General features: G+C 35.7%; 1 protein-coding gene across 2 annotated transcripts in view; it reads right to left on the bottom strand.

Annotated features, from left to right (window-relative positions):
* Positions 1-25,567, bottom strand: part of CSRNP3 (cysteine and serine rich nuclear protein 3) — a 217,999-nt gene extending 192,432 nt beyond the window's left edge. The window contains exons 1-2 of one of the 2 annotated variants that reach the window (XM_008974396.4): positions 25,466-25,567; positions 6,361-6,530 (exon numbers count right to left, since the gene is read on the bottom strand). The gene's annotated coding sequence lies outside the window, so the exon portion shown is untranslated. Of the gene's footprint in view, positions 1-6,360; positions 6,531-6,908; positions 10,077-25,465 lie in introns of those variants that run through there. The other variant, XM_034954416.3, reaches the window with a different exon arrangement.
* Between the last annotated feature and the right edge of the window lie 1,826 nt (positions 25,568-27,393).

The following is a 27,393-nucleotide window of genomic DNA, read 5'->3' as shown; positions in this document are numbered from 1 at the left end:
TTTATGCCTATTTATAAAAATCTAAGCCAAAAGTATGACATCTGTCTTATGTAACCATGATCTTAGCATAGCATTTCATTATAACTGATTAATGACCACTATAATGGGAAGCCTAATCAATTCTTTTGGCAAGTAAAGAGTTCTTGAAATATATATCTATAAATGTATATATATCCAGAATATGTACTAATCTCTCCAAGCCAAAATGATGGTTGTCATAGAAACAGCAAACAGCAGAAAGTTGGATCTGACAGAGCAAGAAGATAATGGACAGCATCTTTGGAGGAAATCATAAAATAGGACAGGCTATGTTGGAAAAATTATATATAATATTAATTTCCATGATTTCTTCCAAACCAAGGTTCTCAAAGATGGAATTAAATACCCTAGCCTCTGATAAATTTAAAGTATATACATTTTCAAAAATGTGGGAGTTGTAGGCATTAGAACAAATTTCAAGATCAAATATAAATAATGGCCAGGCACGGTGGCTCACGCCTGTAATCCTCGCACTTTGAGAGGTCTAAGTGGGAGGATTACCTGAGGTCAGGAGTTCAAGACCAGCCTGGCTAACATAGTGAAACCCCGTCTATACTAAAAATACAAAAATTAGCCGGGCGTAGTGGCACATGCCTGTAATCCCAGCTAGTCAGAAGGCTGAGGCAGGAGAATCACTTGAGCCCGGGAGGTGGAGGTTGCAGTGAGCCAAGAATGCAAGATTGTGTCACTGCACTCCAGCCTGAATGACAGAGGGAGACTCCGTCTCAAAATATATATATATATACACGTGTGTGTGTGTGTGTGTGTGTGTATATATGTATACATATATATACATATACATATATACATATACGCATATACATATATGTATGTATACATATACATATATACATATACGCATATACATATATGTATGTATACATATACATATATACATATGTATATATTCCTTATTTATATGAATTGTAAGTAAAATATGTGCATTTTCCATCTCACATGATATTTCCACCAACATTATAATCCAATGGCATAAAAATATGTAACAGTTTACGTATTTTGCATATCTACATGACACAATTAATGGGACCCACCACAGACTGGGTCTCACCATGGAAATATCTAGTGCTTTTAGCACTCTATCTAGCAATCTTTACCAGCTTGCATGTTGCTTTTGAAAATTGTTTCAATTGAGTTTGAGTTTTTGGTGTTTTCTTTCCTGTTTTTTTTTTTGTTTTTTTTTTTTTTTGGTGATGCTAAGACTGTTGCAGTTGTACATTAAGGATTGTAAAGAGCCTTAAGAGTTCACTATATAAATCCAGTTTCATAAAATTTTATTCAAATGTCTAGAACTTTAAATTATAGAACTCAGTCTTTACTACTACTCCCTTATTATAATATTTGTGAGATGAAGGCAAATGCAACAAACCGAGAGTCCATTGTAATTTTAACTCACTGAAAATAGTTTTCTATCTGAAAATTAAATGTCATTAAAAAGATGTTTTTCCAAGTTTTTATGTGCTGGTTTTTGGTTGAAAAGCAAGTTATCTTTTTGGTTTTGTTATATTTATTCTGATTGCTCTTTCTTCCTTACATTTAAAAACTATGCTTTTAACCTTAGTCCAGTTCTCAATGGAATTCAGTATTTTTGAGACTTACTTAACTATTCCAGTTCCTGCAAGATCACTGTAGCCGAACATGTAAAACATATGGTACAATAATTCTGTGGCCCTAAAACATTCCCAGCGTATTTACAAATTCCTTAAACAAAAAAGAAGGATTTCTTTTTATATACAAACATGCACTTCCCAGAGTGAAAGGATTAAATATTATTGCAGCCTATTTAGAAATCGCACCAACTGTCTCTCTCTCTTTTTTTCTTTTAAGCAGAACCATGTTTAATTCCTTCCTGCATTCACTTGCACACAAATACTCTTCCCCCAAGCTGTCAGAAAGCATCAGACTGCCTGATCTGCAAAGTGAATTTCAAAATCTTTTGAGAAACACAAGGACATTTGCTTCAGGCGCAGATTTCATCATCACCATCATAAACAGCAAGTATAAAGCAAGTCAATCTCTGGTATTCAAACCAAAGCTAGAAGATGATGGTACTTTGAAGATGGTTAGTAGAATTTTAATTACCTAAATTTGTTTGGATGCATTTTTCAAGCCATGATATTTTACAGTTGGGCAATCATTTATTTATTGCCTGTGACCACTCCTAGATGGACCCAAAGTAAGGATGTGATTCTCTAACAAGAGGTTTATAAAATATGAACACTCAAAGATTTATTTGTAAATAAATTACACTGTCAGATGAAAATGTTTTGATCACTAATGTGAAGATGGTGTCTTTAATATTTAATAGCAACTTTAATTCTTGTGCTCTTTATGAAATGTAGCTACAGTATCAATTCCACCTATGAACATCCTGAGTAAATAATAGATGTGGGAAATTTGGAGGTTTTCTGTGATGTATTTTGGATCTCATGCTAATAAAGCCATATCCTTCAAACGATGTGAGCGACAGCACCATTAACATCACCAGGACTAACTTTATATTTAGTTTTTCATGACAGCTACTTGAGAGTTAAAACCACAGTGATTGTTGTTTTTCTAGATTCATTGTTATAGATAAATAAAATTTTATTTGAAGTTTGGTCCAATTGTGCTTTTGAGTTTAAAGCCAAATTTAAATGAAGTTTGTTGGGAATTAAAACAAACAAGCAAATATAAAATCCAACTCTGTCCCTAGCCAGTAAAGTTGAATATAATTACTCCAGTCAGAAGCTGTGACTAAGTGAGTCAAATTGAAATGCAGGGTAAGTGGGTTTCTGAATTCTTGAATTATTGAACAAGTAATGCAAGGTCCTGGAGTTCAAGAGATAGAAAGATATTATCTTTTTTTTCAGGGAGTCCAGGCATCCATCTGGCAAAAGTGGAATATACAAAGGTTTTACCTTTAAAGTAAATGAACTAACCCTTGATTTGTTAGCTGCTGTTAAAGATTCACACTGCATACTTCATCTCACCTACTTTTCATTGTAACATTTTCACGTTATCACAAGCATCATTATGTCACCAAGACAAACCGATTTCCTTCATGTAAATGTAAAACAACATGTTTGCTGTAAGATATTTCCATCAATGTCAATGACATACAAGGAAAGTCTCAACAATCTGCCCTGTCACTTACTTACAGAAAGGGGAAGTAAAATGTTCTTTCACACTCAAATTGAATTCTCTGCCCACTATTTCATTTAGCTCATTGAATTTGTTCATAAACTCATCACTAGCACTGCCCTAAAGCCACAAAAAGGCAATAAGAAATGAGAAGCCAGTTACATTTACCAAAAGATAGATTCATTCTATTTATAAGAGATGCTGGCATATAAGATACAGCCATATCTTTGACTTGATTTGTGTCCCTCTACTTAGTAGCCAGGCTTGTAACTGAACCATCAGAGAGCTGTGTGGTCTGGTAGAGAGGTAGACTCTAGGGATCTACATTAAAGTCCTCTGCCAGCAGCTCACATTTTGATTCTTCAAATTACTCTTCCTAGACCTTAGTCTCCACATCTGCAAAATAAGGGAGTCACCCTAGACACTCTCAAAGGTCCTACTAGTTCTCATAGTCTTTGAATTCAAAATGAGGTTTGACTCTTTACTGTTAGTTTTTGTCTCAGTTATATAGAGAGCATTCGATCTTCTTAAAAACACTAACATGGGTTTTCTTCTTCAATTTTCCCAACTTTATAAAATAATTAATAAAGATTTGTCTTTGTGATCAGGCTAAGAGTAACCCATAGTGATAGATAGTCTCCCGTAGGTCATATTGCCATTTATTCTTTATCCTTCCTCCCCACTGTTTATCTCAAGTCATGGTTCTGATTACACACTCAATTACAAGTTGTTCAATGATGCCTATCACCATTCCCTTCCAGAGGAGTATCAACAAATGTTTCCTTCAAAACTCTTGAAAATTCACAAAGAAAAGTACATCAACAGCACTACAGGGGGGAAAAAAACTCATCAAACTTTGCAGCTGCCTTCTTCAATAGCTTAAGTATTCTCCTCTGACCACAGTGGATATGTATGTGTTTTCTCCTTTCCAGACTAGAGTAATGGTGGTGGAGTGGAGCAGTTAAAACCACACGTCAAAATAGTTATTAAAAAATAAAACCACTCTCCACTATACTGTTAACCTTCCAGGAAACTGTTCAGGTGCTCAGAACAACTGCCTGACCTATAATTTTTCAAACCTCCCTAAACCACCAGAACATCACTTTCATCTGGAAAGCATCTTGAGCCATAATTGTAAGGCTTGATGGTGTTTAAATGAACATTGTAGGTACTTTGTGAACTTATAAGCTATAGAAATCAATAAGTGTCTTGCATAGAGAAGTCCTGCAATTGATTTTTCCAGGAGAGAACCAATTTGTAACTTTAGGAAAGTCATAGACACCTAGGAGGTTGTAAGCATGCTGGCGATTTAAAAAAAAAAAAAAAATCACAGGGGTGTGGAAAACACCGCACTGCACTGCTAGATGAGGACGCATCTCAAAGATACAGGGTTTTAAACTGATGATGATTTTTAGGAGTGGCTAAAGGAAAAAAAAGATTGAGAAACAGTAGGTAGCTCCTGCAGTGCTCTAGGATTTGAAAAAGAAGAGCTCTCCCAAGTACACAGAAAGGGTATGAATAGAGTGCTCCCAAGGGTCTTGAATGTAAATATGTACTATTGCTTGTCTAAGGGTAAGAATATCCAGTGGACTCATTCTCTCCAGCTTTTAAGATTTGTCAGAAAATAATTCATTCACTCAATAAAAAACTGCAAGCATCATCCAGTGCTCAGTACTCTTCTAGGCGTTTTAGATAATGGCTCAGTAGGAAAGGCAATATCAGTGCCACCTACAAGGTTACAGTCACTTGGAGGGAGGTGTGAAAAGGCTTTAGATAAATCCCAAACAAAACCTATCTTCTGAAATTCTACTCTCTGGCCATAACTTTTCCACGTAACTGGAGAATCATATCCTCAGAACAGCTCTTGTATTTTCCCTTCTCGCAAGTGTTTTTATCTCCTCCTCACTTTTTTAATACTTTCTAAAAGTTCCAAATAAAATAGGTTCTACTGCAGTCAAGAGATAAACATTTTTATTCAAAATTATTCTAACAGTGATGGAGAATTATGAATACCAAATAAAATTTTGAATCCTGGGGGAGAGGGAGGAGGATTAAAAATAGGATCTCGGGTCACAGAACTACATGGGATGAACTTTAGTGTAATTTTTTTTAAATTATACTTTAAGTTCTGGGGTACATGTGTACAACGTGCAGGTTTGTTACATAGGTATACATGTGCCATATCGGCTTGCTACACCCATTAAGGCTGTTTTGGTGAGTTTAAACTCCCCAAATACAAATACCCCAGAAAAATAATGCTAGAAAAAAACTATTATGAAAACAGCCTCTCTTGAATGATACTCTTTTATGTTGAATAATTTTTACCTTTACTCGTGGAATACAAAGTTAAAAGGAAGTTTACACCTATCATCTCATGAGGGGTGGGTGAAGGTAAGGGGCTTTCACTTCATTTAGTTTTGCTTTGCATGTTAACTCTTCTGAAATATAATTTTGAGATTCCTTTTCCCTTAATAATTGAGGCTGAATAAGCACAGAGCTGTTGGAAAAGGATCACCTATTTCACAACCTTCATATGTGCATCTTTTACAAGGATTGCCATTTGAAAATGAGTAGACTTTTAAGTTAGAACATATCATACTAAGCTAGATGGTATTATTCACATGAACTGCTTGGGAGAAGTATATACATGAAGAAAGCTGCCCTTACTCAAGAGCATGAACTTGGCCTTGAGTCTGAGTTTTAACTGTGTCCAAACAACTATAGGATCTCAAGGCTTTCAAGGCCTTGATTTCATATAAGCAATCTTTTAAAAAAGAAACATCATTTTCTCATCTAGGAAGTAAATGTGTTACACTCAGCACTGTAAATATTGTGTAACTCATTGACCAATCTATAGACGTTCAAAATGGCTTAACTGATTAGATTTCAAAAGATAGATTTATTTCAGCAAGCTGAAGACACTCATTAAATTATTTCCAGTTGCTGTCTGCTTACCTCCGACTGGACTCATTTCTGCCTCCTACATACTCACTCCATAGAAATGAGAAGAAGTATACTGCTGAAATTTAATTAACCAAAATTATGTCATGTTTTACAAATATTTTGATATGAGGAAGAATTTAAGAGCAGATACAAGCCAGTGAATTAAGCTAAAGCCCCCAAGAGTGGCCCATGCAACACAATTTAGAGCACAACTGAAACAGAGTTTTAGATACTCACTGGTAAAATCATTAAAACTGAACGATTGACACTATCAACACTCTCAGTACTGTCACAGCTGAAAACTTCATCATCTGATTCCTGCACTGAAGAGCAGGGTGAGGAGCCGTTGACTTCTTCAAACTTCCCCTTTAAAATTCCACTCATAGCTGCAACGCTGTCACATGTACCTGTAACAGGAACAGGAGCAATGAATTATTGAAATATTTGGCTGCTGATTGCATAGTCAAAGTCTCAAAGTCATTTGGGGGGGCTGCAAATTTTTGAACCACATTATCATATCCATGCAGAAATTATTCTCCCCATAATGTTGGAAAGCATTGAAAACTATTCTACCCTAAGTCGTTATTTTCATTCTCATTCTGACAACAGTGTCTTATAAGAAAAAGTAAAAATTAAAAATATGAATATATTTGCTGCATAAGGAGATATGGCTTAACTGTTTTGAAATGTCAAAATGGGAGTCAAATGCACTTATTTGATTTGTTCTAGTAAATCGTGTGTTGTCATTGACAGAGTCAGAGTTCAGAACAAAATAGATCACTCACTTGCATGCTGTCATATCCAGAGCATACTGATTAGAGTATGTCTATCTTGCTTGGGATTTCTTTTTTCTCAGGTATAAAGGCATCTATTTTCCTGGGGCTCTTTGTCCATCAAAAATCAAATTGGTTGCTAGGAATGGCGATACCTGCAGAATTTAGATGCCTTATCATGTTTCCAGTCAGTTTAGCAGAGCTACAGGGAATACTTGAGTCCTATGTCAAGGAGATTGGCTGAATAGATTTTATACATGGTAAACCAGAGTCCTTAAATCTTTTGTTGAATAAAATATTAATTTAAATCTCTTCACTCTCTGTATTAACATGGTCAGTGAAAGCCAGTCATATGTAGCCTGATACATTTCTTAAAATTTGTTTATGTCAATTTAGATGAATCACTAAACCTGAGAGTAGTAATTTCTTCATAGCTATGTAGAGAGACAGTGAAGGTGATCATGGGTTGCAAACAAAAATTCCTACACTGGTAGTTAACCTCGATAAGTAAGTTGGGTCATATGTAATAGAACCATAGTCATCTTAGTCTTCTCTTTTGCCTACAGTTATTTGCGACAAGGATACCAAGAAATACTTCACCTGAAGGAAAATGAAAGCATAAGTACAATAGTAAACGACCTCTTATTCAAGGAGACAGTAGGTAGTAAGAAGTGTGACCTGTAGAGAGCCAGAGAAAGCACGCTCAGGCCAAAGGGTGAAGCTGTTACTTGGGTCCAGGTCATTTTGCTCTATGCTTTCCTTATTTAATCTCCTCTAACTCCGGCCAATGCTCCATTCATATTCAGATTCTGCATTTTTCGTTCTCTTATTAGTTTTGTTTACAAAGTCAAAGGAGCAATTTTTAGACTGCACTGTAATTTAAATCCCAACTTGAACTGGCTCTACAAGATAGCCCAAGATTGGTTTGGATAGATAACTTGGAAGGGTTAACAGACTAGGGAAACAAAACAGTCTCTTCCTCATCAGCTCAACACACTATCTGAAACCCTCTTGACTAGAGATGCATCAGTTTGGGGAACAAATTTATTTTACAAAAGACACCTGCACAATATATGATACCAAGGAGAGGTGACATCTTAAGCCATCAAATACCAGCATGGTGGTCCTATCTATAACTTTCTGGTAGTAAGAATCAAGTCTAACTGAAGTGACTTTTTTTTTTTTTAATAAAGTAGCAAACTAGGGACTGACCACCCTCCTTGTGCCACTCATGGACATCATGCTCAACCTTGATTTTGATGCTAAAATTCCTTGGGACATATTTATTCCGGGTCTTTCTGTTGACCGGCTTCCTCTGTTTCTTTATTTTCTGCTTCCTCATATCCCCAGCGTATAGATGGCTTTGGCTTCTAACAGACTTACCTCTACCTTATCGTATCATCATATTCTGTTGGCCTCTACGCTGAACACCAGTGACTCCTTTTTTTTTTTTTTTTTTTTAGGGAATTTGAGTATCATCGTTTGGTCACTTATGCTGTTCTATAGAAAAGAGATCTATTTGTCTGTCATTTGTTTAAGGGCCATTCATTATTCAGTAAACATCTACCGAGCTTTTATTATGTTTCAATGACTATTTTAGATGCTGGGGAGTGACAAAGAAGCAACATCGACAACAAGTTTTGTTTTGTTCTTTTTTTCTTTTTCTTTTTTTTTTTTTTTTTTACTCTAATAGTGCTTACTTACTGGGTGTTATTAGGGAAAGGAGTAGACAAATAATAATAAGAAAATATAAATTAAATATATAAACATCATATGGAGATAAATACTATTGAGAAAAATAAGCCATTAAGTGATATGGTGACTATAGGGTTGACTGAGCAAGAACATTTAATTTTTAGTTGATCAGTGAACTAATGTCACTCCACCAAGAGGTAATAACATGGAGGAGGTGAGGGACCAACAATTAGGGCTTCTTAGGGAAAAGCAGTCTAGGACAAAGGAATGGTGTGTGCCAAAGCCCAAGAGAGACACAGTGGGTGATAAGGTCAGACAGGTCTTCAGGGCTAGACTGTGTAGAGCCTTCAAGGACTTTGGCTGTTTCTCTAAGTGAGATGAAAGCCACTACAGGTACTTAAAACTATAGAATTTAAGTAGTATAGTGCCAAGATCTAGCTTACATTTTAAAGGGACAACTCATTAGCTTGTTATTTCATCAGAAAACAGAGGGTCTACAATAAAGAAGGTAGAAGTGATGGGAAAAAGGAAAATCCTAGTAGGGAGGATTCAGTGGCTCCGATGAGCAGTTACAATCAGAAAACCTGACAAGTCACAGGGCTGAAGAGGTCAATAGTTCCTTTGGGGTGGCAGTTGGGGAATAAGAATTTAGAAAGAGGACAAAGTGGAGGGAAGGTTAAGGTATTTCCTAAAAGAATTTGGTTACTTAATTTCACCTAGGACCATCTCTGGTTTCTAGCTTTGTTAATTATTTGATGATGGTGGAGGCACCTTACCTACTAGATTTAAAATAAGAATCATCCAGATACTTTGTACCACTTGTGGTGCTACTGTGGCAAAATAACAACAAAAATGTAAGCTTTCTTTTATCACTCTAAAGAAATATTTCTTTTAATTCAACAGAGAAAAGGCAATATGTAGATGGTGATCATTCTCAAGAATTTATTTATTGATGAGAAGATGGAGGCATGGACTTAATAACGATTTTATCTACTATTCTCCCTAAAGTTATTTATTCAAAATTTTTGAAAGTCAAATCACCACTACCTGCTACAATAGGGACTATAGGACTCTGGTTCTGGGTTGACCCTGTTTGAAAGCCAAGTAGCCTGCACATTAAAAACTCACTTGTAGACCTAACGTAACCTTTATTTGGTTAGAGAGATGCTCGTCTTGAAGTGATGTTTGACAGTTTTAGAAATATTGCAGGAAAGTTCTGAAAGACTGAAAGCTATTGTTGATTTTTTAAAATGTTGTTGTACCTTATGTTTATCAGTTATAGGAAACTATTTGGAAATTGTTGCACTATATAGGTGTTTAATTGATTTCTTTATCTAATATAAAATCAATGTAAATAATTTCTGTCAAGGTGATATATTTGCTCACATTTATACTTCTATGCCTTGGAAGCTCTGAAGATACTTGCACAAAGTCATTAGAGAAAGATTGAATTGTAAGATTATGTATCTAAGCAAACACAAAAGTAAGGTGGAAAAAAATATTTTCCACCTCAGTTTCCGATAGACACAATATCTATCAGCACCTTGATCTTGGACTTCCATCCTCCAGAACTGTGAGAAATAAATTTCTGTTGTTTATAATTCTCCCAGTCTATGATATTTTGTTGTGGTAACCAGAACTGGTTAAGACACAGAATAATCACAGTTTGAATTAAAATATTCAAAATGACAGTTTAGTAATTTTAAACAAAGCTTAGGAGACTCAGAAAGATAAAGAAAGAGCGAGAGCAAGTGAGAGAGAGAGAGAGAGAGAGATTGAGTGAGAGAGAAAGGAATTGTTTTATTCTAGTTTGTTTTCACCAATCTAATTCTGTAGTACACTCTGGTTGAACTACCAAAATTGCGATGTTGTAATGATTCCATGGCAATAGAAGCAAGATCATACAGAGAAAGCTAAATTGTGAGAGAGAATAGGATGCTACTCCCTTTCAGATGTCTGCAGTAATAGGTGGGAAGGGAGGAAAACTACGGGAAAAGACAGTTATTATGAACATTCTTTATTGAGTTTGTCCCATCCACATAGTCAAGCAAAAGTGATCATAAACAATATTTTAAAAACACCCTATAATACAGAATGCTCTTTCTGACAGTACATGGCTGGAATAAACTGTTAGCAAACAGAGGGAAGTACAGATGACTTGATTTATATTTTCTAGCACTGAAAAATTGTATTTGTTGTGTATGTTAGAAGTCAGAAGTTTCTCAATTCTACTCCCAGATCCGCTCACAAGTCCTTTGTTGGTCCAAAAAGATGATACCTTATTAGGTTTTTAAAATAGATCTCCTGTAATCCCAGGACTTTGGGAGGCCTAGGCAGGTGGATCACTGGAGGCCAGGAGTTTGAGACCAGCCTGGCCAACACAGTGAAACCCCATCTCTACTAAAAATACAAAAATTAGCCGAATGTGGTGGTGCATGCCTGTAATACCAGCTACTTGGGAGGCTGAGGCATAAGAAAAATTGCTTGAACCTGGGAGGTGGAGGCTGCAGTGAGCCAAGATAGCCTGGGTGACAGTGGGACTCTGTCTCAAAAATAATAAAATAAAATAAAATAGCTCTAATGGGAATTGTTGCATCATTACTGATTCCATATACAATAATTCATTTTGAGACATATATAAAATACAATTTTCTTACTAGCATTCCTAAGATAAGAATTGTTACAATTGCTATATTTATTCAATAGAATGCTATGGTCTGAATATTTATTCAATAGAATGCTAGGGTCTCCCTAAAATTCATATGTTGAAATTCTAACCCCCAAGGTGGTGTTATTAGGGGCTGGAGCTTTGGGGACATAAGTAAGTCATGAAGGCGGATTAGTGCCCTTATAAGGGACCCCAGAAGAGATCCCTTGCCTTTCTGCCACATGAGGTTACAGCAAAAACATGGCTGTCTAGAAAACAGTCCCTCACCAGACACGGTATCTATCAGCACCTTGATCTTGGACTTCCATCCTCCAGAAATGTGGGAAATAAATTTCTGTGGTTTATAATTCTCCCAGTCTATGATATTTTGTTGTGGTAACCAGAACTGATTAAGACATAGAATAATCACAGTTTGAAATACAATATTCAAAATGACAGTTTAGTAATTTTATACAAACCTAGGGACTTAAAAGAATATAAGGAGATTATTAGCATTTAAAAGTAACGGTAGAAAATTGTAAGTTATTAATTTTTATGCTATTGTTACAAGAAACAACTGTATTAGCTACTGACTCAGGACAGATCACTTACAGAATACAAAGGTAAAAATCTAAAATCTCCATTTTGAAGGAAGAACTACAATGAATGTTGACTACATTGACTTTTCCACAAATATAAGTTATTTTTCTAAAAATCAGATGGTTTACAGCTTAGATGGATCCCCTGCAACGGCCTTAAATGTGTGTTGTTACCAGGCAAGTTTTGCAGACTACTATATCCAATGGTTGAGATTTTATGATTATGGACAAGGGCACCTGAATGCCCTGCCCAGAGCCTAGGTATACTGAATAGCAAACCTCCACAACTGTATTATATATTTATATATATACATTATTTATATCTATATTTTTATATACATATATATACATACACACACACATATACGTATGTTCTCTCTCCCTCTCCTGCCACTGCAAGGACACTTAATAAATAGCTTGGATATAATCATGGGCTTAGGTTGATTACAGGAGGTTAACTGGCAAAACCTAGAACAAGAATGGGGACAGATTCTTGAAGGTAAAGATGGATGCAGAATAAAAGTGAATGTAGATTGAACAGTCCTGGGAATATAAGGTGAAAGTATATTTGGAGACACGGGAGAAAAATTCTGAGAGGCTGGAGGGAAACTCCTAAATGAGAACATTGATTTTTATCAATTTACTCATAGACAAGCAAGAGGTGGAAGAAACCAGCCTGGGTTGTAGGGTCTATGGGTAGACGATAGTTTCAAAAACTAGGAATTTTGGTATATCTCCCTTTGGGTTGAAAGGTAAATGGGAAGAATTGCTTCAATCTGAATTTGTGGTGATATCTGTATCCCTCAGGTAAAAGCACATCTGTTGACTGGGCATGGTGGCTCACACCTGTAATCCTAGCATTTTGGGAGGCCAAGGCGGGCAGATCACCTGAGGTCACGAGTTTGAGACCAGCCTGGACAACATGGTGAAACCTGGTCTCTACAAAAAATACAAAAACTGGCCCAGTGTAGTGGGGCATGCCTGTAGTCCCAGCTACTCAGGAGGCTGAGGCACAAGAATCGCTTGGACTCAGGAGGTGGAGGTTGCGGTGATTCAAGATCATTCCACTGCACTCCAGCCTGGGCAACAGAGCAAGGCTCCATCTCAAGAAAAAAAAAAAAAAGCACATCTCTTAAATTTAAGATCTGAGAGGCTAGAGCTTCAAAACCCAGTTTCACCATTTAGGAAACGGTGAATCCTGAATAGGATCTCTTGAGCAAGTTATTTAATTTCTCTCAGTCTCAGTTTTCTTACCTGTCAAATGGGGCTAATAGTAGCTATTTTATTTTATTTTTTTCTTCTATTTTTATTTTAGGTTCAGGGAGTACATGTGCAGGTTTGTTGCATGTGTAAGTTGTGTGTCGCGGGGGCTTGGTGTACGCATGGTCCCATCTCCAAGGTAGTGAGCATAGTACTCACTAGGTAGCCTTCCAGCCCACCTTCCCGCACTCTGTCTCCTCGAGCCCTCCCCAGTACCTATTGTTCTCGTCTTTGTGTCCATGTGTATTCAGTATTTAGCTCCCACTTAAAAGTGAGAACATGCGGTATTTGGTTTTCTGTCCCTGTGTTAGTTTGCTTAGGCTAATGGCCTCCACGTAGCTATTTCATAATGCCAGAATGTGCGTTGTAGGTGTTCTAATTTCCATACTCCCTACCCCACTGGTACATATTTTGTATTCCAGGATGCCTTGTATTAGAGCTAAAAACAAAAATCATACTCTAAAATCTTGTCTGGGTGTGTAATCTAGCCAGTGTAGCATAAGGGAGAACTATAAATCAGGAATGAGGGCTCACACCACACCGTTTCTACTTTGAGGTACGAATGAATAGAGGTAGCACAGAGAACTAGGAAAGATGGTACAAAGTCTTCCTGTTGAGGATGCCCTGGCTCTTTTGGTGGGTGGGTGTGATCAGTTGGTGTCAGGGCATGTTGCCTCCCTTGTTAAGTGATCCTGTCTTGTCAAAGCCCACCCCACACTCCAGGAAAGAGGCTGGTGCTCCCTAAGTAGTCACCAGCAGTCTGGTTTGCACTGCAGTAATCTCAGGGGATTTGTCAGGGTATATTCCCTCCCTCATCAAGTGACCATATCTTGCCAAGAGTCTACCTCACACTACAGGAAGAAGTGTGCATTGATTAACTCAGTATGTGCAATTTTATACCTGCAGTTTCTCCATTATTAACGTGAGCATATAACCTTCTCATTCAATATTTTCCAATACCATGTGCTTTTATTTAATTTTGGGTTTTGTGTCTAATACATTGTATTTCTTTGAATAACTAGGCCGTGATATTTAACCAAACCTCTAAAGGGACATGTTTGGTTTATTTTTAAGTATTTGTTATTATAAATCACAGTATAATTAGCATTTCCTTTTTTATTTAAATTTTTTTCATATTTTTATAGACATAGGATCTCACTATGTTGTCCGGACTGGTTTTGAATTTCTGGGCTCAAGCAATCTTCCTGCCTCAGCCTCTCAAAGTGCGGAGATTACAGGTATGAGCCACTGCACCTAGCCAACATTATATTTTTATATACATATATAAAATATATATAATAATATATATTATATATATTTTTATATTATATATATTTTATATATATATAAAATATATATACTTGTGCATATCTCTTATTATACCTTTAACGATGAATTCCTAGAAGTGGAAATATTGAGTCTTCCATACACATTGCCAATTTGGTTCTGCCAGTAAGGTTCTGCCAATTTATATTTCTTTAAGGGTGCATTGGGATATTACTTCACTCTTGCCAATGCTGTGGCAAAAAATATTGCTATTTTTTAAAACTGTTTATGAATTTGTCAGCTACTCAAGATAATGATTATAGTCAACACACATATAGTGCTTACTATGTGCCAAGCACTGTTCTAGCACTTCATATATGTACTAGGTAGGATTCTAAAGTGGCCCTTAAGATTCCCTACCATGTAATGTGTACACCCTGTGCCCGTATAACCCTAGACATGTGAACACTGTGAGATACCACTCCTGCGATTGTGTTATGTCTATGTTGCTATGTTTATGTTACATAGCAAAAAGGATTTTGCACATGAATTAAAGACCCAAACCAGATAGGGAGATTATGCGAGTGGGCTTGACCTAATCACATGAGCCCTTAAAATCAAGGTCTAGAAGTCAGATACTAAGGATGAGAGGGATTCGATGAGAGAGAGATTCTCTGTGGCTGACGTGAAGTAGGAAAGGGTCACATGACAGCACATGTGTGCAGCTTCCAGGAGCTGAGAGCAGCCTTCAGCCAGCTGACAGGCAGCAGGAAACAGAAACCTCAGTTCTATCAGCCCAAGGAGCAGAATTCTGCCAAAAACAAGAATGGGCTTGGAAGTAGATTTTTCCCCCAGAGTGACCAGATAAGAGTTCAGCCAAGTGACACCTTTATTCTGGCCTTGTGAGGCCCTGAACAAAGAACCTAGCCATACCGTGCAGGACTATTTTTTTTGTTTTTTTTGAGACTGGTCTCATCTCTCACCCAGGCTGGAGTGCAGTGGCATGACCATGCAGCCTCAGCCTCATGGGTTCAAGTGATCCTCCTGCCTCAGCCTCCAAGTAGCTAGGACTATAGGCATGTACCACCATACCTGACTAATTTTTTTGATTTTTAGTAGGGATGGGGACTCACTATGTTGCCCAGGCTCATCTTGAACTCCTGAGCTCAAGCAAACCTCCCGCCTTGGCCTCCCAAAGTGCCTATGCAGGACTTCTAACCTACAGTAATATAAGCTGATAAATAAATGTGGTTTTAAGTTGTTAAGTTTATGGGAATTTGTTACATGTTAATAGAAAATTAGTATAATATATATCAACTCATTTAATCTCCATAGCCATATAAGATAGGCATTATTATTAATAATACTATTTAGAGATTAAAAACTGAAGCATATGGGGGTTAGGTGATGAGGCCAAGGTCACACAGGTAGTTTTAGAGCCAGAATTCAAACCCAGGCATTTGGGCACTTGAAATCATAATTTTATCATCACGGACTTTCATGACTTTTGATATCTCACTGCTTGATATTGTTTTGTCTTGTTTTTGAATACTTAGAATTACATTTTTTCTCCCACATACTTTCTTTTTATTCTTAATGTGTTTCTGTGTGTGTATGTGTGTGCCTACGTTACTTAATTTTCCTTTTCCTGGTAAAATATACATAAATATTGTTTATAAACATTCATAATAGCTATAAAAAGACATTTCATTTGTGATTTTTGGTATGTTTCAATTATCTTTACAGAAAAAGTAGGTTATGAACACTCTTTATAGCTAGGTGCCTTCACAGGGTTTAATGAGAATTTTTTGGGATATTTTTCATATTGTCCATAATGTCCTGTTTATCTTTAGTTAATAAATAGCTTCGCTTTTGGATAAACAGATGATAATAATGTTCTTGAGTTTTTACTTGGTGTTAGAAACTAAATTCTGTGAACATGTTATCTTGTTTGCCCTTACAGTGATTCTGAATTAAGCATTATGCTTCCCTTTTTATCATGGAGCAACATGAAGCTTAGGATGGAAGTAACCTACATACACTGACAAAGGCAATTAAGTAACTGAGCTGGAATTAAAACTCACCTTGCCTGACTCCGTAGACTGTGCTCTTTAAGGTCATGCTACACCCCTTCTATATAAAACTTGGCATAGGTTTCCTACTCAACTTCTTAATAGACTGTGAGCAACTGAAGAATGGGATCTTATTTAAAGATTCAAGAAATGTTCAATAAATAACCAGGTACTTTTGAAGAAGAAAAGTAAGGTAAATAGAAGACAAGACACGAGAGAAAAGGAGTAGTTTCCAGATTTTCCTCATAGAGAAGAAGTTTAAACAAAATGGAATCATGCTTTTGGAAGTAAAACCTCTTTGGACAGCAAATATTTTTAAACATATGTACACGTGCTGCTTTTTTGAAGTTTAAAAGCACAACATGGGGGAGAGAAAAAGAGTGAAAATTTTTAAAAATTGAATATATTACTCTGATGAAGAATGAACACATATGTAATTGAATAATTTTGGAAGTGTTTTTGTATTAGAAACATTGGAGCTATTTTTATAGTTTGAAAATTGTAAAATGTAGACCATGTTTCAGCCTTTGAGTTAGAGGCTCTTTAATAACACAGTAGATATACATCTGTCTTAAAAATGCTTAGTGAAGCATGCATATACAAAATACAATCTGCAAGATTTTAGTAGGAGACTTTTGTGTTGGGAAGGGGTCTATGATGAAGTAGGTCTAATAATGTCCTTTTTTTTAACCTTTCTTTCATTTCTTTCCTTTCCTTCCTTTCCCTCCCTCCCTCTCTTCTTTCCTTCTTCCTTCCTTCCTTTCTTTCTTTCTTTTCTTTGACAGGGTCTCACTCTGTCACCCAGGCTGGAGTGCCAAGAGGTGACCTCGGCTCACTGCAACCTCCACCTCACAAGTTCAAGCAGTTCTCCTGCCTTGGCCTCCCAGGTAGCTGGGACTGAAGGCACTCACCAGCACGCCTGGCTAAATTTTGTATCTTTTGCAGTGATGGGGTTTCACCACGTTGGCCAGGCTAGTGTCAAATTCTTGGCCTCAAGTGATCCACCTGCCTTGGCCTCCCAAAGTGCTGGGATTACAGGTGTGAGCCACCATGCCTGGCCTACCGGCCTACAATTTGTTTTTTTGTTTGTTTTTTTTTTTTTTTGAGATGGAGTCTGGCTCTGTCGCCCAGGCTGGAGTGCAGTAGCATGATCTTGGCTGATTGTAACCTCCGCCTCCCGGGTTCAAGTGATTCTCCTGCCTCAGCTTCCTGAGTAGCTGGGATTACCGGTGCCCACGACCACACCTGGCTAATATATATATATTTGTATTATATATATATATTTGTATTATATATATATATTTCATATATATATATATTTGTATTTTTAGTAGGGACGAGATTTCACCATGTTGGTCAGGCTGGTCTCGAACTTCTGACCTCATGTGATCTGCCTGCCTCGGCCTCCCAAAGTGCTGGGATTACAGGCATGAACCACTGCACCCGGCCTACAATTTCTTAATATTACATACCCTTCGTTAAAAGTCTTAGTGTATGTTAGCATAGAAAAGACTTAACAGGAATGGATATTATTTAAATATCCTCTAAATTTCCTTAAATTTATTTAATCATAGAATATTTTTTATGAAATCTTCAATTATATTTCTGAGAACTATGCCCCAATTTTGAAAATGCTTGATATTAATATTTTGAAGGTCCTATCTTTGCTCTTCTTTAATAATTCTAGGATTTGTTTTCACAATTGCACTTTCTCATACAATACTAAATTTACCAGCTGATGCCCAGCAGTTTAATTGTAGTTAATATGGAAAAAATAGAAAATCTAGCCAATCAAGAGGGATTTTTTTTCACCCACTAGCAAGCAATAATACTTAGGAAGTCATTACAAATACTGAGGATTATTTTGCTCCTTCCATTCTTGGCTTATAAACAGAAAAGCATGACTAGCAACAACAACTAAAAATTGCACACAATGGCTTACTATACGCCAAATTCTGCACTGAAAAGTCCTCTATGTACATCTGCCAATCTTCACAATACTACCCAGGTAGATAACTGAATTTTACAGATAAGAAAACTAAGGCTCAGATAGTTTAAGTAACTGGTCCAAATTTACACAGGCAATAAGAGGCTATGCCTGTTTGATTGCAAAGTCAATCAGTTAGGAAAGCCCATCAATGATTATCCTGCACTACCTAAAGAATAGATAGATAAGCCAAAGTCACAGTACCCCATTAGCTCAAACGGTGCATTTCTAGAAACAGGCATGCTGCCTGCATGACTGAATCACACCTTTAAGGGGTATATGTATACCACAGTATAGCTCCATGTGAATGAACACGTTTACAGTACATTGGTAAGCACTCCTTTTCCTTCAGTTTAAATTCATCAGGATATTTCATTCGTTATTCTTTTGGTTATTTTTACCTAGTTGTGGTGATATTTATATCAAAGGACTTCTACCAGTCCCATATTATCTGCTTACCTTTACCCTGAGGCATAGTAAACCCCAGTGACATACAGCAAGCAAGCATGCACACTTGTTTTCTTTGTAGCTTATTCAGCATTGTCACTTACCAGGCATTACGGCTTAGAATTGTTCACCAGAACAGACCACAAATGGCAGAAAGTGAGCCCAGAGCAGCACAAAAATATTGCCGAACAATTTTAACTTTAATCAAATGTTGTTGAACAAATTTAACTCAAGAGAATGGGGATTCATTGACTAAGAGTGGATGTATGAGAGCACTCAGATTGGTTAAATATATACTACTATATTTTCTTACACAAACATTAATTAACACTTGTATTATATATTAATATAACAATTACAGTTAATTACATTAATTTACAATTAACCCATTGATTTAGTATATGATAATCTGTGTGTGTGTATCAGAAACCAAGCAGTATTATAATGAAACAGAGCAGGGAAGCATGAAATGGGAACTACATGCAGATAAAATCCCGTTAATGTAGGAGAGCACAGATAGCGTTTGGACAATAAAAAGTCTGCAAGACAAAACCTTGCATGGCTTAATGACATTTAGGTGACATGGACATTGTCACATTGAATAGCATTAACAGAGAAGAACATGGAAGGAAGAGACCGTCTTAGAATGTAAGGAGTGTCTGCCATTGAGAGGATGTAAGAGGAGGCTAGATGACTATCTGACAAGACAATTTGCTTAATTATTCAATCGGCAAAACAATCTGGGGGCACGTACTGTGTATCAGGCATTGTATTAGGCATTGATGCAGAGATGAAGGAAACTCCTTGTCATCAAGAGCTATAATTTAGATAGTGAGTGAAAGGGTACTGAGAGATCACAAAGTGGCTGTCATGACCACACACCAAGAAGCTCTGGCAGGGAGCACAGGACAGGCCCACGGCTTCTCTCCTTGGCCCTGCCTGTATGTTGTGGGAAGATCTCTGAAAATGGATTATAATGGCATCCCCAAGATCAGTTTTCCATTTAACACTCAGCTCTAGGTAAGTTCAGTGGGCAGCATGAGAGCAGCCCCTTGGGGCCCTTATTGATTTGGATGCACAGGGGGCAAATCATTTAAAATTTTAAGTATAAGTTTCATGAGCAACGAGAAGGGAATTTTAATTAGACAGAACAAAGACGTCTTTTTTAAAAAAATCACTTTTGAAACCCTTTTCCAGAATCTTTCTGCTTTAAAATGCTGACACCATCACAACCAGTATTACCTGGGTAATGATTGATGACAAATATTGATTTTTCATGGCTAGCCTAACCTGAGGAGAGAAAAGCAAATGAAAATCTTTGTAAATACATTCAGGGCTCCTGTTTAGGAAACTATTTGTTTCATTATTAAATATATTGTGATATATCCACAACATGACAGCAACTAACTGTATCCACACTTGCTAAAAAACAAAGCTGAAATGCATTTTGGCCGTGACAGCAAACTAAAAAAGTCAAGCAGACTGTGATAGTAGGTCAAAGCCACTAGGCTCACTGGATATCAGGGGCAGGTCCGAAGTGGAGAGTTCTATGCAACTCTAAAATCCCTGTGTTGTTATGCATCAGAGACCATCTGGCCACACCACGCTTTTTCACCTCCATGCAAAGCCTTCTAAGTTCTGCTTTTCTTTCATCCAGTGTTTAATGCACTATATCTAATATTTAATACAAACACATAGTGTCTTGCTTTGTAATTTTGCATAAGCAAATACTGAGTTTCCCACTAAATATGATCATTGTCCTCTCTGTGCCTTAATTTTGTCATAGGTAAAATGAAGAATCCAGGAAGAAATTCTCTCTACACGGCAGTCCCATGTTTCTAGGGCAATAAAAGACTAAAATATGAAAAGGTAATACATGAATTAAATGAGTATTGGCCAAGGAATTTATATTAAATATTGTTTAAAGACATAAACATTTGCATAAAAATTACTTTTGCCAGGCACAGTGGTATGAGCCTGCAATCCCCCAGCCACTTGGGAGGCTGCAGCAGAATAATCATTGGAGCCCAGGAGTTTGAGGCTATAGTACACTATAATCTTGCCTGTGAATAGCCTGCTGCACTCAAGCCTGGCAACATAGAAAAGCCCTATCTCTAAAATATAAAATAAAATAAAATAAAACAATATGATAAAATAAAAAATATAAATTTAAAAACTACATTTGATAGTGTTGGTGATTTTTGTTTAAAATAATGTCATTTTTATGAATGTGCACAAGTCAGGAGATAAGAAGAAATGTGTTGTGTGCACCACCCTTCGTGGTATTGGAAAATAATGTATTAAGCTCTTGATCTAAGTAAAGTAAAAGAGCTTATTGGAAATAAGTCACATGCATGCTTATCTACTTTTCAGGCCATGATATGAGATCATGAAGTTGATCTCGTATCAAAGTGATTTCCTTACTATACGTAATTCATAGAAATAGCACTGATATTTCTCTAGATCGTTATAATCTTGAATTAAATACCTTACAAGTTATATTGAGTGTTTTCTCAGGGCATGCACATTCAACAGTTTTCAGCTCAAACAATTTAGGCCATTATAATAACTGAAATCTAAGCAATTGACAGAGAAATCAAATGATCTGCCCAACTGATTCATTGAGATATGTGAAATATCCAAATGTGACAATTAGCTTGATAAATCCATTCCTTGCTTCTTCATACAAAATCGTAATTAAAAAGCAATAATGCTGCTTTGAACCAACCCCCTTTTAATATCTGTATAAGCCCTGTATTAAACTATCAGGTATTAAATATATTAGTCAAAAATAACATCTGATTAATAATACCTTTGAGCTGTGATGTACTATAGTACAAATGTTAATGTAATTTTTTCATTTGACTGGATTACTTTATGTATATAGCACAATCTGAATATTATTAAATCTGACCGAAGCTTTCTTACTCTCATGTTATTTCCATTTCTTGTAAATCCCACCCCTCCATTTCCAGCAATAAGAGGTTATTTGCCAAACTAGCATATTTCCATTACAGATGTAAAGTTGTCTACTTATATTATAGGGGAAGTAATTAAGTATTTTGTTTTCTTTAGTATATTTTGTGAGACTTTAAGAGGCCATGAAAACCCACCCACAATTCTGGCAAGCTACTTTTAGCAAAGAAAGAAGCATGAAGCAGTAAGTAGAAATGACTAACAAACTGTATTTTTAAATTATCTGTAGTTGAGAGTAAGCCTACGAAATGCATTCTCTTCAGGATCTTGACAAGCATTGATAATTTTGGTTGTGCCTTAAATAGGGGTTGTCTACACAGGTCACACAATCCATTTACTAGTCTATCTGATTTGTTGTTAGCTTGCTTTTTAATGTCATCAGTGTTTATGCTGAAAGTGCTGTCACTGAAGTGCTTTGCTCGTGTTAATTGATAAAAACAAAATACTTCCCACCATCTTAGCTTTTTTTGAAAATAACGTACTGACATGCCAAATTAATTTAACTTTAAATAATATGTTGGCTACATATTAAATATTTTAACACGTAGTTTAAGCATGTGGTGCTTTATTTGCTACATTGCTAACATTGAATCTAATAGACTAAGGTTAATATTATGAAAATAAAGTATGATATGCCACAAATATTTAAATAGTTGTAAAGAGAAAATAAGAGTTAGGAATCTCATCTGAATTATAACAAAAATAATAGGAAAGCTGTTAACAGCTTTATGATGATTTTTCCTCTTAACAAATAGTTGAGAGATTTGAAAAAAATGGTGTATGGGATGACAGTGCTGCCTTTGAAGCATGTAATTTTATAATAAAAATGTTTTAAATTAAGGAATTGCCTAGGGTAGAATATGACGATAATTGTGATTTTTTTTGTTTAGAGAAAAGCTACATAAAAGTAATGTTTATTTTCAAAGAAAGCAAAAATGTTTCAAATAAAGCAAAAAGGATATATGTGCATTTACAGTGATTTATATTAAATTTTAAATTATTTACCTTAACATTAACACAAACAGCTTTTAGGTTGTTGGAATGTATAATTTTTTATACATATTAAATAGATTACAAAGGTAAGGAAATAACTGCATTAATGAAACATGGTTTGGACGTTAAGTTTAAAAAATTCTTATTCTAATGTCAAAATGTGTATTGAATGCTCCTCACTATCCATAGCCTGGACATATACCAAGCTTCTCTCTTTATGATTAAAGTGATTGATACATTAAAAAATACTTCTTAATTTATTGTATTATTCATTATATTGCAAAACACTGCAAACATAAAGAGAAAAAGGAAAGAGTGTTGTGAAAAGGGGACAAAGCTGTATATAGTGAGCTCCATTAAAAACCTATATTTAAATCTTAAAAATGTTTGTACCAAAGGAAAAAAAAATGGTGATGCCTTCCCATTTCTCACTGAAAGCCTTACATGGTTTTCATTTGCCTTGTTTCATCCTTCACTTGGACAGTAACCTCTTAACTGTTTTCTTTCATGCTTTTTTTTCTCTCTTGTCTCCACTCCAGCACACATTCTCTCTCTCTCTCTGTCTCTTCCTGTGGACTCTGCAGTAAAAGCTACCCCAGTTGTCTCATTTTTATAAGACTTGCAGACGTCTGCCAGTGGCTGATAGGAAATGCTGATTGAGAAAGGGTTTATCTACTTTTCATCCAAAATATGTGAGCCATTAAGGAAATTATAAAAAGCAGCAACAATATACTCTGGTTTTATTCAGTCCTCTCCCTTAGTGATTATTAAAAGGGTGATATTTTTAGCCAAAGAAAGCAAAATGCATCTGCAGCAGCTGGTTTCCAAGGAAACAGAATAATTTAAAACCATGTGGAACTCTGCTCTCTAATTTTCATCAATTCCCCTTCATTCCTGGAGGTAGCTTTACTCAGAATTTATAATTTCTAAAAAATATAGCTGCATTGATTTATTTCCTCTAATACATTTTAGGAGATGAATATCTGGTCTTATATATCACCTTGAATTTCAATCTTGGGGTGAGGGGTGGATTAATTTCAACCATTGTTTTGCTTAGAAAAACAAAATCGGAAAGATCCATCAATAATTAGAAACATGCCAAAATTTCAGTATTATGTAATAATTTTTGAAATCCAGAAATAGTTCAAAATCAACCATACCAGAATATTTACTTGGTTCATTATGACACTTAACCATATAAACATGTTATTAACTATATTTAGTACGTTTAGGAAATTTAAGGTAATTCTCAATTCATTCAGATAATTCATACTAATATTCAGCAATTTTCTCACTCATTTTAATTTTGCAAGAACTATTATATTTGTGTCTGTTTATTCAAAGACAAAATCGCTCTCAAACAAAAAAAGTACAATAAATAAAAAAATTTGAAAAACAATAAACAAAAAGAAAAACAATAGCAAAAAATATTTAGAAATTATATAGTCATTCCTATTAGTTTTGATTCATTCAAAAAGGTATTAAAATATGTAGGAACAAATTATTTACCTCATTGAAAGATTTTTATTTTATTATTATAATCAACAGGTATTAATTGATGGCCAGTGTACTGAAGTCAGTCATAATTCTTGAAAGTTCAATTTTAATGAGGTTCTACCACCGTTAAATGACCAGTATTTATGAATTAAAGTAAAGAATTAAGTGACTGGGAGTTCAATTTTTTTGTATGTTTTTACTGCAAGTGTGTTATTTATTCTACATACTTAGAACTTGTCCCTATTTTCCCTAAGGCAATATAAAGGATCATATTAGGAGATACAAGCACCTAGTAAAGTTGCTAAAAAAAAATTGCCTAGAGATATTATCAACAATATAAATGCTCTGATGGAATTCTTATTGATAAATTAAACTACCCATGAAACATGACTGTTAAGATGCTATTTTTTACAGCAATGTTTAATCTCTCAAAATTAGGTTTCTGCGCTTTAAAATAAAAATGGCTCCATGTAAGTTAACAAGTAGAGACAAATCATTGTTTAATTATCACATAAGCTTAAAGTTTGCTGAATAAAATAATGCAAATATTGAACAACATGAGATTTATCAAGAGGAGTAAGTTAAATAACAGGGCTTAAATGCACACAAATCATTCATTCTAAATTAATGCTAAAAGAGTCTACAACCTGTAAAAATAGTTTTCCTAAGCCTTTTACTGTATTGTCAATATTAAAAGCCATCACATGAAATTTTATATTGTATATTCACAGAAGGCTCCATTTTCTCAGGACCTGTGGAATTTACCGAGGTTTTCTCATCCTTCCTGCGATTCCTAGTAACAAGCTTGAATTAAACATTTTTAAAGAGACATATGACGATTCATTTTATCTATAATTTTGCTTCAGTGACACTTGCATAGAAAGTTATTTAGGATAAGACATGCCTCTGGTGATTGTTTTGTTTTGTTTTTTATCAGCTAAGGATTTTGCAGAGAGAAAGAACAGCAAGCTCATTGCAAAGCTTCCTCAAGTAATAAAAGGGACACACTTTCAGAAAATGTCCTCAGAATAATTTTCCTACTATAAAATTGTTTCCGTAAAAATTGAGAAGCATTCTCTTTTAAAGAAAAAAAGAATTCTCTTTTCTTTTTTTTTATTTTTCGCTCTTACCTGTAAATATGGTTTCTGTACTTCGGCTCCGTCAGAACACACTGAAGAGAGTACACGCCTCCCTCGTCTATCCATCAGGCGGCAGCCAACCAATAACAAAAGCCAGATCCTGGCATTCTCTAGCTCATGCTCCCTGCTTTGCTTCCATTCCTTGTTCCCTCCCACCTCCACTCTTTTAGAGGACGAATCCCTGCAGCTGGGAGAGAGGAAGCGAGTGGAGAAAAGCAGAGATGCAAGATATTTCAAAAAATAGCTCCCAGCTGTGGAAAATGTCTGCAGATGACCTCAGCTGAAGTAAAAAGTCTTGCTTTGGATTTAGAAAAATAGAGTTAATCAATGCCTCACCTACCTGAAATCAAAGCAAAATGCTCATAGTAAAACCTAGGCAAATTGCCTGTTTTTTAGTTCCCACTGATTTTTCTCAGTGAAAAAACTGTACCTCCTCGTTATACATTTTGATATGCAGATAGAGGAGGGAGACTGAACATCAAGATGACATTTCGCATATTCAGTTTGCAAAGAGATAAAATTAAAATGAATCAACACCCTTTACACTTATGTTTTATATTATTTGCACTACAACCTCTGTTTGACAATGTTTTCATTCAAACCCAGTTTCGAGGCCTAATCAGTATGAAAAATATTTCATTCTGAGCATTAGAATATTCAAATATTTCACAGTTATGTGGTTTGCATTACTTCAGATTCCTTAAATGCCATGCCATCAATTTGTGAATAATGGAACTTATTAAAGATTAAAAAGAGATCAGTCACTTGGTTGCCATGCCTCAAAGTGACCAGCTGAACTCCAATTTTATTCTAATAAACTTAAACAAAAATCATTTCACTTCTGAACCTAGAGGCATAACATGCATTAAAGGACAGTTAAAGAAAACACCAAATTAGGATTTTTTTAAGGCAATAAAGCAAATTCATCCAGTTTCAAACACTTTAATTTTTAAAATACTGTAATACAAACCAGAGATCTTTATGATAAAAATTCTCTCAATTGAGCTTCCTCTAGTGGAGGTGGTCTGAAAAATTTCCTTAGAAAGACATAAACAGTAGATATCACCACTATAGAGGTATGTACTGGCTACTTGAGATATTTATAAGCCTTGCTCTTCAATTTCTTAAATCAGTAATGTGTCCTCATGGGAATAAGGCCAAAGGGAGTAAAATTAGAGGGAAGGGCAAGCAAACATTCTTTAAGAGTTACTGCCATGGTGGCAAATCATTAGTCCAGGAATATCTGTACAGGAAGGGCTTAGGGGTGTCAATATTGTTAGGAAAGGAATGACTGGTGACTTAAACTGACACTAACTTTAGATAGGAGTGCATTGATTTTACTTAGTTTGCACTGTTATTTAGAGTAGCTTTGGGAGGCTCTGCTAAAGATTATGGGGAAGATTAAACTATCGCTTATTCCCACCCCTAAGTCCTCTGTTGTGAAAAATGCTTTCAAAGCCTTTGTGGTCCTATTGCTAGGAATAACTGGAGGAATCCCTAGGACAGACAGCATTTTTAGAAGTGGTTGCTCGGGGCCATCTTCATCAGAATCACTAGGGGAAGATTTATTAAAAATGCAGGTTCATGGGCCTCCTCCAGATTTAATGAATAAGCATTTGAGGAGTTTCTCACTCAGCATTTTTAGCAAGCTCTCCCAGGTGATTTATATGTCAAGTGTAATTGTAGACAGAGACTTGTAGGCAAGTATTTGCAGGGCACAAATTCTAACCAGATTTCTTCTGTTTAGATGATGATGCCATTATCTCAGCAAAAAAAAAAAAAGAGATTTAGAGATTTGGGAACAAAATAACAAAATTAATTTGAACATTTTGAACTTTTTGGATATCCAGATTAAAATATTAAATAGTCAGTTAAACTCATAAATAAGGCTGGGATGTAGGTTCAGCTTGGAACCCCCA

The sequence above is a fragment of the Pan paniscus genome, chromosome 13 (genome assembly GCF_029289425.2).
Source record: "Pan paniscus chromosome 13, NHGRI_mPanPan1-v2.0_pri, whole genome shotgun sequence".
NCBI classification, from domain to species: Eukaryota; Metazoa; Chordata; class Mammalia; order Primates; family Hominidae; genus Pan; species Pan paniscus.
The sequence above is the reverse complement of the archived record's forward strand: the minus strand, read 5'-3'. Positions and strand labels throughout refer to the sequence as shown.